The sequence below is a fragment of the Syngnathus floridae genome, chromosome 6 (assembly GCF_059516105.1).
Source record: "Syngnathus floridae isolate MCC-2025c chromosome 6, RoL_Sflo_1.0, whole genome shotgun sequence".
NCBI lineage: Eukaryota > Metazoa > Chordata > Actinopteri > Syngnathiformes > Syngnathidae > Syngnathus > Syngnathus floridae.
In genome coordinates this window covers 4,983,792-4,996,925 of record NC_142418.1, presented here as the reverse complement: position 1 = coordinate 4,996,925, position 13,134 = coordinate 4,983,792, and the positions used below count along the sequence as shown (strand labels likewise).

General features: G+C 48.7%; 1 long non-coding RNA gene across 1 annotated transcript; it reads left to right on the top strand.

The window, feature by feature from the left end:
• The first annotated feature begins 500 nt into the window (after positions 1-500).
• LOC148395998 (uncharacterized) lies at positions 501-11,236 on the top strand. Its single transcript, XR_015859094.1, has 2 exons — positions 501-640; positions 10,168-11,236. It is a non-coding gene; the product is annotated as an uncharacterized LOC148395998 (long non-coding RNA).
• The last annotated feature ends 1,898 nt before the right edge of the window (positions 11,237-13,134 follow it).

Genomic DNA, 13,134 nt, shown 5'->3' with positions numbered 1-13,134 from the left:
CGTGTTAGCTAGTATGTTTGCTAGCGTGTTAGCTGGCGTGTTAGCTAGCGTGTTGGCTAACACGTTAGCTAGCACATTAGCTAGCGTGTGATTGATCTGGTTACCTGGATCTTGCCACGAGGGGCGAGCTCCCGCAAGATGTCTGACAGTTTGAAACATGCAGTGTTATCTTTCGATCTGTTCTGAATTTCACAATTCAGTTCTTAACGCTGCGCTAATGTGGAAAAGTTTGCTCAGGGACTGCAGTGTAGCAGCCAGCTTGTAATTAATGAAGCATGTCCTCGGGGTGGGAAAAAAAATGACAGCAGCCTTTTTGGAGCTTCTATTACAGGGTGTTGAGTTGCGGCGCGCCTTGAGGGGACCTGCCAAATCTCTCCCCCTCAAATCAGATACTTGATAAATATTCAATGACACGTGGGCGGGCTTATGGGCAACGTCGGGCTCCGTTTCCTTGAACACGGTGAAGGCTTGAACGTAATTCAGCAGCTCAAACCGTAGCGCACGTCTGGATCAACACCCCTTGGGGATTCTTCTTCTGATCTCCCAGGCGGTCGGCATCAGCGACAGGAAATGATACCCACGAGACACTGAAAAGTGGCTGCAGTCAAAATTGTCAACCTAGGAAAGAAAATACTCCAAGGTACCCGTGACGTTTTGGAATGGTACACTTTATATTCTACCTGTAAATTTTGTCAGTCACTCAACCTCTGACCCAATGACAGGATCAATAGCACCGATGACTGCTGTTAGCTTTCTCAATGGCGTCACGTGTGAATTCTTTTCCGTATTTTGTACAATCTACTAAATATTATTGGAGGTCTCTACCGCCTTCTTTGTGTAAATAGCGGTTTCTTAGCAGGCCATACGCGAGAGACCGCATGTTAATGCAATAGACGACCGTGAAATTGCTATCAGCTTCTGACCTTAATTAATTCATCAGACAGCTACTTGACCTGCGGTCAGGACGCTCTGACTGCAGCACACTAACAGTTCCGGCAATATTTTTTTATAATCCTTTTTTTTTTTTTACCGTTTTGACTCTTGGCTTCTGCTCCTTGATTTAAATCGGGGGGATTCTTTCCCATTACTCACCAACGTCAAAATGCAAAATCTTGTCTTGAGGTCACTGGTTTTAATGCCATAAATTGAATGTAACCTTTTCTGAGCTAAGGTGTTATACCCAATCAATGTAAGAATTTGTTCGTTTTTTATTCGTTGACTGTTTTGAAATCTGATTTGCTTCTCGGTGGCTAGAGACCGACACACTATACCAGGGGTCACCAACACGTTGCCCGTGGGCACCAGGTCGCCCGTGAGGACCGCATGAGTCGCCCGCAGGACTGTTCTAAAATTAGCTCAAATAGCGGCACTTGTCAGTGAGCTGCATCTATTTATTTTACAGTCAAACCTCGGTTTTCGAACGTCCTGGTTCTCGATCAAATTGGAATTCTAACAAAAAATTCGCGATTTTTTGCTTCGGTTGTCGAACAAAATTCGGAGGTCGAACCTCGCGAGAGGAGCCGGGAGCAGGCACGTGCACTCACAGGAGGCAGGTGAGGCAGTGCCTCACCTTGCCACCAGGGGCGGTAAAGGGCTCAACATGGTTTCCTCAGCTGTCACCATAAGTTGTTAAAAAATGAATAATATAATAAAACACAATATAATATCTGTCCTGTGGTCTATGCTTTTAATGCAATTTTGGTGTGTTTCCTATACATTTGGATCATTTTCATAGTCAAAATAGCTGTATTTTTTGTTCAAATAACAACGGGAGACGAGAATCATGGAAGCTGAGGCAGTGACAGGTCGTGCCTCTCAGGGGGTGCGTGTGAGAGTGTGCACCACTCACACACTGTACTGAGCGCGTGCAAACGGCGCGTGCTTGCAGTCAGCGGGAAAATACGGGCCTTGAGGCAGCCAGTACTTTTGCCTCAAAGATGGGGCGATAGTGAGCCTGCGGCTAATAGTTCACGACACGAGTATGTAAATGCGAGAGTAAATTAAGAAGAAAAAAAAAGAAAAGAAAAACAACCAACAACATTCGGTGCTAACGCGTTGCTATTTGGCTTTATTTTCCCCGAAAATGGAGGATATAATCTCGAAGATAAGACATTTTTCAAAACTTGACTTTCAGTCAAAGCAAGAAATTATAAGTAAGGGAAGACCAACGCCAGATTTGCGAGGATTAATTCAAACTACGGGCCTCCCGGCACGGACTACAACACGTTAGTTTCAAAAGGATTGGTACTCTAAAAAAGACTTCATATACAAGTAAATGTAAGAATACTGCAGTGGTGTGTTTAAATGTACAGTGGTGTGTTTAAAATGTTATTAAATTTAATCAAGAATGGGATAACAACCATGTATGCTTGTAAATCTGACTTGTGAGTCAGTGCCTTAGCGTCATACAGTACGTTTGTAAATCTGACTCTGAGTCAGTGCCTCACCATCCCCAACCCTCACCGCACGTCACTGGCCGGGAGGACCCGAGAAAACCCGATCGCGCGGCCCTGATGCCGACTGATTCCGTTGTTATTGTATTTTCGTTACTTTGAGGTTTGTATTAACCCCTAATCATGCCTCCAAAGAAAGCAAGTGGGTGCAGTAAAGCCATCCTAAAATACAAAGACACTCTTAAAGCAATGCGACAGTGAGCGCGCGGCGCCCTGCGGTTGCGCGATTGGACCAAATTAAGCTCCCTGCGCACTGAGGTCCACTTAAATTTTGGAAAGTACATCAGGACTTTAAAAATATTTTCTAAATTTCAGCGACCGCCACAATAATGCGATCAGCGCGGTGCAGTTGCGCGGTGGGCGACACGTTACGTTTGCGCGTTCGGCGGTATGCTGCAGTTGCGCGATCGGACAAATATGCGCAAATGAAAAATTGCTTAAAAAAGGCGGTTTTTTTTGTCTTGAAACGGATTCAACTTTTTTCCATTATTTGTAATGGGAAAAATAGATTCGGAATTCGACCGATTCGCTTCTCGAACCACCTTCTGGAACGGATTTGTCAGGCTGGGGACAAGACGGAGGACTCGGATGCAGAGTCGTTTCTTTCTGGGATTTATTCCAGCAAGCACACTGATCAAAAGTACAAATCAAAACGCCTCTTGCGAGGGAAAACACGTGGCAAAAAGTACAAACAAAAGGCGTCGCACTGAGGCGAGACAAAAGGCTAAAAGTACAAATCAAAACGCCTCTTACGAGGGAAAACACGTAGCAAAAAGTACAAACAAAAGGCGTCGCACTGAGGCGAGACAAAAAGGCTATGGGGATCACAGTACTAACCAAAGGCGTCGCTCGGGGGCGAGACAAAAAGGCGATGGGGATCAAGGCACAAACAAAAGCGTCGCTCGGTGGCGAGACAGAAAGGAGGGGTCTTACGGAGAGCTGGGACATCAAGGAATCGCTGGTGGTCGGGACGAGGCAAGACACACTGGCACAGGACAAGGGGAAGACACGGACTAAATACACACAAAAGGGCGGAGACACAGGTGCTGACAATTAGTGTCACTTACGCAGGTGCACACAATCGGGATCAGGGAAGAAAAGACAACCAAACACCGAGGAAGGAAACACGAACTGAAACGGAAGGGATGACAAAATAAAACCGGAAGTAAAGTTACGACATCGACGAGACAAAAAAACGGAAAAATAAACGCGACCGCATGACAGAACCCCCCCCCCCTAGGGCCGGATCCCAGACGGCCCAGGAGCCTCAGGGTGAGCCGCATAAAAGTCCTCAAACAGTCCCGGGTCCAAAATATAACTAGGCGGCACCCATTGCCGCTCCTCCGGCCCATAACCCTCCCAGTCCACCAGGTACTGCCAGCCCCGGCCTCTTCTGCGCACGTCCACCAGTTCCTTCACGGTGTAGGCCGTCCCACCTCCCACAGTCCGCGGAGGCGGGGGCGGCGCAGGGTCCGGCACCAACGGACTGTCCACAACCGGCTTGATCTTCCCGACGTGAAAGGTGGGGTGGACTGCAAGAGACCTGGGCAAGCGGAGGCGCACCGCGGCCGGGTACACGACCTTGGTGATGGGGAATGGACCCACGAAGCGAGGCGCCAGTTTCCTGGAGTCCCCCCGGTGGGGGAGATCCTTGGCGGACAGCCAGACACGTTGATCCCGCTGGTACACGGGCGCCGGACGTCTCCTCCGGTCAGCCATCAGCTTGACTCGGTCCCCCTGTCGGACCAGCGTGGCCCGTGCCGCCGACCAGACGCGACGACAGCGGCGCACCAAGGCGTGGGCCGAGGTCACCGTCACCTCCGGCTCACTATCAGGGAAGACTGGGGGCTGGTAGCCATACACACACTTGAAGGGGGACATACCTGTAGCCGTGGTGGGCAGGGAGTTGTGGGCATACTCCACCCAGGTGAGGTGCTTGCTCCACGAGGAGGGGTTCTGGGAGACCAGGCAGCGGAGGCTTGTCTCCAACTGCTGGTTGATACGTTCCGTCTGCCCGTTCGCCTCCGGATGATAGCCTGACGTGAGACTCACTGTTGCCCCTATGAGCCTGCAAAACTCCCTCCAAAACCTGGACACGAATTGGGGCCCCCTATCGGAGACAATGTCTTTCGGAAACCCATGAACCCGGAATATGTGGTCCATCATCACTATGGCTGTTCGTCTAGCGGACGGGAGCTTGGGCAAGGCGATAAAGTGAGCCATCTTTGAGAATCTGTCTACTACCGTGAGTATGGTGGTCCGCCCATGCGAGGCCGGAAGTCCGGTGACGAAGTCCATGGATATCTCGGCCCATGGACGCGAAGGAATGGGTAGGGGATGCAGCAACCCCATACGGGCGCCGTGGGAGTTCTTATTCCGGGCGCAGACGGGACAGGCTGCCACGTATTCTTTGATGTCTGCCCTCATGGAGGGCCACCAGAATCGCTGCTGGATGACAAACAGGGTTCTGCGCATGCCTGGATGACAAGAGAGTCTGGAGGTGTGAGCCCAATGGATGACTTGGGATCGGAATTGATCTGGGACAAAAAGTCTGTTTTCCGGGCAACCACTAGGGGGTGGCTTGTTTCCATTGGCCCGCTGTACCCGGCCTTTGATTGGCCAGGTCACTGCTCTCACCAGGCAATGAGGAGGCAGAATGGATTCGGGTTTCTTGAGTTCTGGATCTGAGTTGTAGACATGGGAGAGGGCGTCAGGCTTGGTGTTTTTGGATCCCGGTCTGTAAGATAGAGAAAAGTTAAAGCGATTGAAAAAAAGTGACCAGCGGGCTTGACGGGAATTCAATCTCTTTGCTGACTTTATGTATTCAAGATTTTTATGGTCTGTCCAAACCAAAAAAGGCTGCTGTGCACCCTCCAGCCAATGTCTCCATTCTTCCAATGCCAGCTTAACTGCCAACAGTTCGCGATCCCCCACATCATAATTCTGTTCGGCGGGCGTCAGCCGTCGAGACAGGAACGCGCACGGGTGTAGCTTGTTGTCGCTCTTGGCTCTCTGTGATAGGATGGCCCCTACTCCTTGATTGGAGGCGTCCACCTCCACCACAAACTGTCGCGACGGATCAGGAAGCGTGAGGATGGGAGCGGTGCTGAAACGGTTCTTTAGCTCCCGGAAAGCCGCCTCCGCCTCCGCTGACCAGCGGAAGGGGACCTTAGGAGACGTGAGTGCGTGCAAGGGAGCCGCCGTGGCACTGAAGCCCTTGATGAACCGCCGATAAAAATTGGCAAAGCCCAGGAATTGCTGCACCTTTCTGCGTGAGTCAGGGGTAGGCCATTCCGTAACCGCGCTAACTTTCGCCGGGTCCATCTCAACCTTGCCCGGGGCCACGATGAAGTCGAGAAAAGATACGGTGTTCTTGTGGAATTCACTTTTCTCGGCCTTTACGTATAGTTGGTGTGCAAGGAGACGTCGCAGCACCGTCTCGACGTGAATCCTATGGGTCTTCAGATCCGGGGAATAAATCAAAATATCATCCAAATATACATATACAAAACGGTCCAAACAGTCTCTCAAAACATCATTGATCATGGCCTGAAACACAGCGGGAGCATTGGTGAGACCAAATGGCATGACTAGGTATTCGAAGTGTCCTCGATGGGTGTTGAACCCTGTCTTCCATTCGTCCCCGTCCCGGATGCGCACTAGATGGTATGCGTTGCGCAAATCTAACTTTGTAAACACCCGGGCTTGCTGTAGTTGGTCGAACACGGTCGACATCAGTGGGAGCGGATACCGGTTCTTGATTGTGATCTGATTGAGAGGACTATAATCAATACAGGGACGTAGGGTGCCGTCCTTCTTGCCCACGAAAAAGAATCCCGCCCCCGCAGGCGACGATGATGGTCGAATCAGTCCTGCTTGCAGGGAGGAGTCTATATATTCGTTCAAGGCTTGCTTTTCAGGTCCCGAAAGAGAATAAAGCCTCCCCTTAGGTATAGTTGAACCCGGCAGGAGTTCAATGGCGCAATCATACGGACGGTGGGGAGGTAGGGAGGTAGCCTTGGCCTTGCTGAATACCTCGGCCCATGGGTGGTAACACGCAGGGACCCCGGTTAAGTCGGGGGTTTGCGCGTCTAGAGCAGGAGGCACAGCGCGCGGGTTAGACCTGATACAGGAATCATGACAGTCGGGCCCCCATCCCGTTATTTCCCCTGATCCCCAGTCTATGGCGGGGTTGTGGCGTTGAAGCCATGGATACCCGAGAATGAGAGGGTTCATTGGAGAGGTCACGACATGTAGCCTTATATTCTCCTGGTGGGGACCTATCGACAACGAGACTGGTTCTGTTATGTGAGTTATTTCAAAAAGTGCCTGTCCATTGAGTGCCTTAGCTTTCACGGGAGTGTTCATCAGCTCAGTCTTTACCCCCCACCGGCGAGCAAATGCCCAGTCTATCAAGCTTTCATCTGCTCCTGAGTCTATTAATACTTCAAGTTCTATTTCTCTTCCCAACTGTGTAATCCTGCCCTTGGGGAGCACTCGCCCCGGGGACAGAGCCGCAGAGAAGGCGCTTACCTTCAGGGTCCTCCTCACTGGACAGGAGAGAAGGAGGTGTCCGAGCTCACCGCAGTAGTAGCATCTTCCCTCTCGGCGTCGCCGTAACTTCTCCTCCTCTGTTAACTTAGCTCTGCCCAACTGCATCGGTTCTGGCTCCTGGCGCTGCCGATCCCCGTCCAGCCTGGAGTGGTGAACGTCAGGGCCGGCTACTGGGACGAAGGCGGGGGTGTTCCTGCTTCGGTGCTTCCTCCACTCTTGCAGCCGGTTGTCAGTGCGGATAGCCAGAGCGATGAGGGCGTCGAGGTCGGTGGGAAGGTCTAAGGGGATTAGCTGATCCTGTATGGATCCAGAGAGGCCCCGGAGGAAGATGTCATATAGTGCCGTTGCGTTCCAACCGCACTCCGCGGCCAGCGTGCGGAACCGGATGGCGTAGTCTCCGACGGTGTCTTGTCCCTGGACTATTTGACAGAGTTGGCGAGCCTTGTCTCGGTCAGCGGAGATTGGATCGAACACCTGTATCTGTAATAAGGCCGGGTTCACCGGAGTAGCGCTCTGGAGGAGCCAGTCTGGCACCGCCGGTCATGGGAGCTATGGCAAGGGGAGTAACTGGGGAAGCAGCGGGTGTACTGGAGGTCGCTGCAGGTCCCGCGTTCAAGAGCGAGAGCACGTCCTGCATTTGCTGACCCAGCCTTGCTACTTGGGTGGCGACCGCTCCTCTGAATTCTTCTTGACACTTAGCGAGTCCTCGAATTTCTTCCCCCAAGTCGCCCACTTGCTTCTGGTGCTGGGCGAGCTGTGAGGCATGAGAGCGCACTGCGGCGCACAGGTGCTCCGACTCTGCCGAGTCCATGTCTGGCCAGTGTGTACTGTCAGGCTGGGGACAAGACGGAGGACTCGGATGCAGAGTCGTTTCTTTCTGGGATTTATTCCAGCAAGCACACTGATCAAAAGTACAAATCAAAACGCCTCTTGCGAGGGAAAACACGTGGCAAAAAGTACAAACAAAAGGCGTCGCACTGAGGCGAGACAAAAGGCTAAAAGTACAAATCAAAACGCCTCTTACGAGGGAAAACACGTAGCAAAAAGTACAAACAAAAGGCGTCGCACTGAGGCGAGACAAAAAGGCTATGGGGATCACAGTACTAACCAAAGGCGTCGCTCGGGGGCGAGACAAAAAGGCGATGGGGATCAAGGCACAAACAAAAGCGTCGCTCGGTGGCGAGACAGAAAGGAGGGGTCTTACGGAGAGCTCGGACATCAAGGAATCGCTGGTGGTCGGGACGAGGCAAGACACACTGGCACAGGACAAGGGGAAGACACGGACTAAATACACACAAAAGGGCGGAGACACAGGTGCTGACAATTAGTGTCACTTACGCAGGTGCACACAATCGGGATCAGGGAAGACAAGACAACCAAACACCGAGGAAGGAAACACGAACTGAAACGGAAGGGATGACAAAATAAAACCGGAAGTAAAGTTACGACATCGACGAGACAAAAAACCGGAAAAATAAACGCGACCGCATGACAGGATTGTGGTCAAAAACCAAGGTTTGACTGTAGTTTTGCTATTCTTGTTAAAATCACACTTACACGTGAACTGGAAATGACAATAATAACACAATGAAAGCCAAATTGAGCAAATTGGCTATTTCAGAAGGTAGCCCTTTGCCTTAATCAGTACCCAGGAAGTAGCTCTCGGTTTAAGAAAGGTTGGTGACCCCTGCCGTACAATATATTAGTCACAGCCAACACGCCAAACATCCTGCCTCTACCTTCCACAATGCAAATGACCCAAAATAGCTTCACGATGGTGAACACGATGTGGTGTTGTCCGACAAAGAGCTATTTGAAACTCTGCCAGTGGACTAACATGTCCCTGTAATTGCTGCATGTGCCAATGGCAACCTATTAAGTTAAAAGCTGTTTCAGTGGCGGTCTTGGCTTTCACCGTTTACGCCATCACAGCAGGGAAAAGGGATTGCTTACGTACTAGACAAAGACACACACCTAGTCGGTGTGCCGCATAAAGGAAACTTTGTTCCCTCCTCATCTACAGTAGCGTGCCACAAATTAGCTTAGCACATGCTGGGCAAACTGCTGCCTACATTGGCAGCGCCAAACATTGGAACGCGGCATTTATGAATATTCATCTCAGGTTGAGTATTTTTTTCCCCCGCCTGACTGCAAATCAGTATTTATGGAGGTGCAGAACCTCAATTTTGTTTTCAATTTCCCAGATACAAATTGCCGTAAAATGATGGAATAACACCGCGCAGTCTTTCAAGTTCATTAGCAGACCGTGATTCTATTGGCCGTCCAGGATCTTACCTCGGAATACTGCCGGAGGTTGTAGCATTCAAACTTTCACAATTCTGTCATTTACATGTGCTCAAATAGATGACTTACAAACTGGAATCCCAGTCACCGGAGATACGTGTCACGTTGATTGGCTCAGAGTAAGACAAATTACCCCGAAGATACTTAACGCCGTATTAATTTCACAGTAACGATAAAAGGCTACCAGGGCAGTGCCGTGTCTCAAGTGAGACATTTGACAAAGGGAAATGGGATACTTTGAATACTTGATGGGTCCCACAAGTACGCAAAGCTGCCTGGACTGCTGCAAATGCTTTTACGTGACAGGAGGGGCGGACATTTTGAGAAAGAGGCAACAAACCTGTTTTGGAGTGAATAATGGCAAAACCGCAGCTGTAATATTCCAACAAAGAGCTGAGCATTATGTAGAACGCTCAAATCTGAACTACTGGCCTCTCATTGTGAAGCTCTCAGCGAAGGTTGTCTGCTTGTCCTCGAAATGAATTCATATCAGGAGATCCGCGGCGTTGAACCATGCTAATGAGTTCAACCTCCTCATCTATTTCATTTTTCACTCGATATCAGGCAGATATGAGCCAGACAGCTTGGATTTTTTTTTTTAATAATATAACGTAAACATGACTCACCCATTGGAGGTGAATTTAAGGCCCCGTCACTGAACTATGCCGTGAAACGGATCATCTCACACTTCAGTGACTCGACGGTAACGCCCACAACTTTCGTATACAGCGAGAGAGTTCTTTTACTATAAGCGCCGTGCTATTGTTCACAAAAGAATCTTAAAATAGCTTTGGAAACAAGCTCTCATGACGTTCGCTCAAGACTTGTCAAACTACACCAACGATTTCTCCGCAAGTGACTCTTCTGTGAAGCTCCTGAAGTATGCAGACGACACCACTCTCATTGGACTGATCCAGAACGGTGATGAGACTGCGTACAGACAGGAGGTGGAGCGGCTGGTCCACTGGTGCAGCCAAAACCACCTGGACCTGAACCCGCTCAAGACCGTGGAGATGACAGTGGACTTCAGGCGAGGCCCTTCACCACTTTCACCCCTCACTATCCGCAGTAATACTATTCTCTCATCAGACACCTTCAAGTTCCTGGGAACCACAATCTCTCGGGACCTGAAATGGACCGGCCACATAGACTCTGTCCGGAAGAAGGCCCAGCAGAGGCTGTACTTCCTGAGACAGCTCAAGAAGTTCAACCTGCCGCGGGAGCTGCTGAAGACCTTCTACACTGCCATCATCCAGTCTGTCCTCTGCACCTCCATCACTGTCTGGTTTGGATCGGCCTCCAAACAAGACAAGCACAGACTGCAACGGACAATAAGGACTGCAGAAAAGATAATTGGAATCAACCTCCCATCTATTCAAGACTTGTACCTGACCAGGACCAGGAAACGTGCAAGTAACATCTCAACAGACCCTTCGCACCCAGGTTGCAGCCTGTTTGAACTACTCCCCTCCGGACGCCGTTATAGAGCTCTGTACACTAGAACCAGCAGACAGAGAGACAGCTTCTTCCCCCAGGCTGTCGCTCTGATGAACTCACACCACTCTTAGAGTCTCAGAGTCATTACTGTGCAATAACATCCTGCTTTCCACACCTTTTTTGTTTACACTGTTTGTACTATGTGTCCTCTCTGCATCCATTGCAGCCTGGTCATCCTAGAAGAGGGACCCTCCCATCTGTGGACTTTTCTCAAGGTTTCTCATTTCCCATAGCTGGAGTTTTGAGTTTTTCCTTGCCCTCTTGGGAGTTTAAGATCTGGGGATGTTTGAGAATATCTTTCGTTCTTCACATGTGCTGAGTGTTGTTGTTAGTCACCTAAATGTTGAACAGAGGCTGTGATTTACCGAAGTCAAATTCCTTGTTTGGCACGCTCAAACATGGCGAATAAAAAACTCTTGAATCTTGAATCTTGAATCTTGAAACTACTTTTGTTACTCTTACATTTGCTTAGAATGATTTGGTGGGGTCAAGCCGTGGAAAGTGCCAGAAATATTTTGGATTTTTATTACAGTACGCGGAGATCTCAAGCAATTCTTAAAAAAAAAATCAAACGTTTTCCACAGATTTGGATGAAAATGAGATTTGTCTGATTGTTAACAAAACCGTCACTCTTTGACCTAAAAGTTGTTTTTTTGTTCAGTACGTCTCTTGAAATCAAAATTCAGAGCCACTTCCAAGCGTGGATCTGATCATTTTTCTGGATCTGTTTACAGAATGATTGAATGCAGACGTACGGGTGCTCTCGCTTTAGCATTGCACTCAGCCAAGCATCAAATGGATCATAGTTACGATAGTCATCCCTCAGTGGCACTGAATGGAGATCATCTCAAATATCACTCATGTTTATTCGCTCAACATTCAAAAAGATACACTCAAAGTTATGACTGGTTGTCAGGGAAAAAAACAAATGTAGCATCACAATTCATATCCTGCCATTCGTAATTGGCAACAAATCCAAGAAGTCGTCCAAAGCAAATGATTGACCAATGGAGATAAACGTTACCATGACAACTGCTGTACCTTCTCCCAGGAGTCACTCTGTCGTCGTCATGGTAACGCAAAGTTGTAGAGTCTACAACTTTGCGTTACCATGACGGGTGTCAAACTCATTTTTGCCGCGGGCCGCATCGTAGTTTCCTTCAGAGGGCCATTATGTCAACCCGATTCTAAACAGTATAAGCTGCAAAACAGACAAATATGTTTTCAAGTCAGACTAGTAAAAACTGTATTTTAAAAAGATTATTTTTTAAAGTGAAGACAATTTACAATTTTCGTAATGGCATGAATTTGATACACAATTTGTCTTCGCGGGCCACATAAAATGATGTGGCAGGCCGTATCTGGGCCCCCGGGCCTTATGTATGACACCTGTGTTGTAGAGGAAAACCCAGACGTGCGGCGGCTAATTTCCATCCCTCATTATGACAGGATGTAAACAAAACTTCAATAAGCTCATCACAAAGTTACAATGCAAAACCCATTTTGGGATTTATTATTCTTTTGACGCACACGCTCGGCTTTTCATTTTTGTCCGTTGGATGGTGTGAAAGTCTCCACAGCTGTTTTACACCTTACGCAGACGCTTCATCCATCATCCAAAATGTAAATCCAGACTGGACTATGATGGACTGCTTAGCATGTGACTTTTCATCCCTTCCAAATGCGACCCATAAATCTCCACTTTTCTGCAATTTGAATAAGCAACTCTCCAGTTTGTCCTTGGCTTCGATAAGAAAGCTCGCCGAGAGAATTTAGGAGCAAATATATTACCTTGTAAATCTTCTAATGTCGAGTCCATTAATTGGTCCCTCCCTTGCCGTTTTATAGAGTGGGGAAGAAATGTCTTTCCGAGCCAAACGCTACTTTTAGTGTTTTTCAGACATCAACTCGAAATCAATAGCGTTACTTGCTTATCTGCAAGCATTCTAGATGAAGATAAATGGCTCCATTTCAAAAGTAATTAGCCAAGTGTGTGCTTATTCTCCGAATATCTTGCCTTTATAACGGAACAATTGCCTTCGCTTTTTCTGTCACAATTATTCATTCGCATAAAGGCGGACAATGAGTCGGAATACATTCGGGCATGACGAGGAAACCTTGACGAGCCAAAGCGCTATGCGAGCTTTTTGAAGTGACACACTGACGGAATGTGTTCCGCACAAGCCTTTGAAAACTTTGTTGCCAAGGAGTATCAAAGGAAAGCTTTGCAGATAAATTTCCCTTTACCCCTTTCAGACAGATAAGAAAAAGTTTTGTAGCTTTTCCAGCATTTCATTTGTTTTTATCCCCGTTGTGCCTTCGTCGA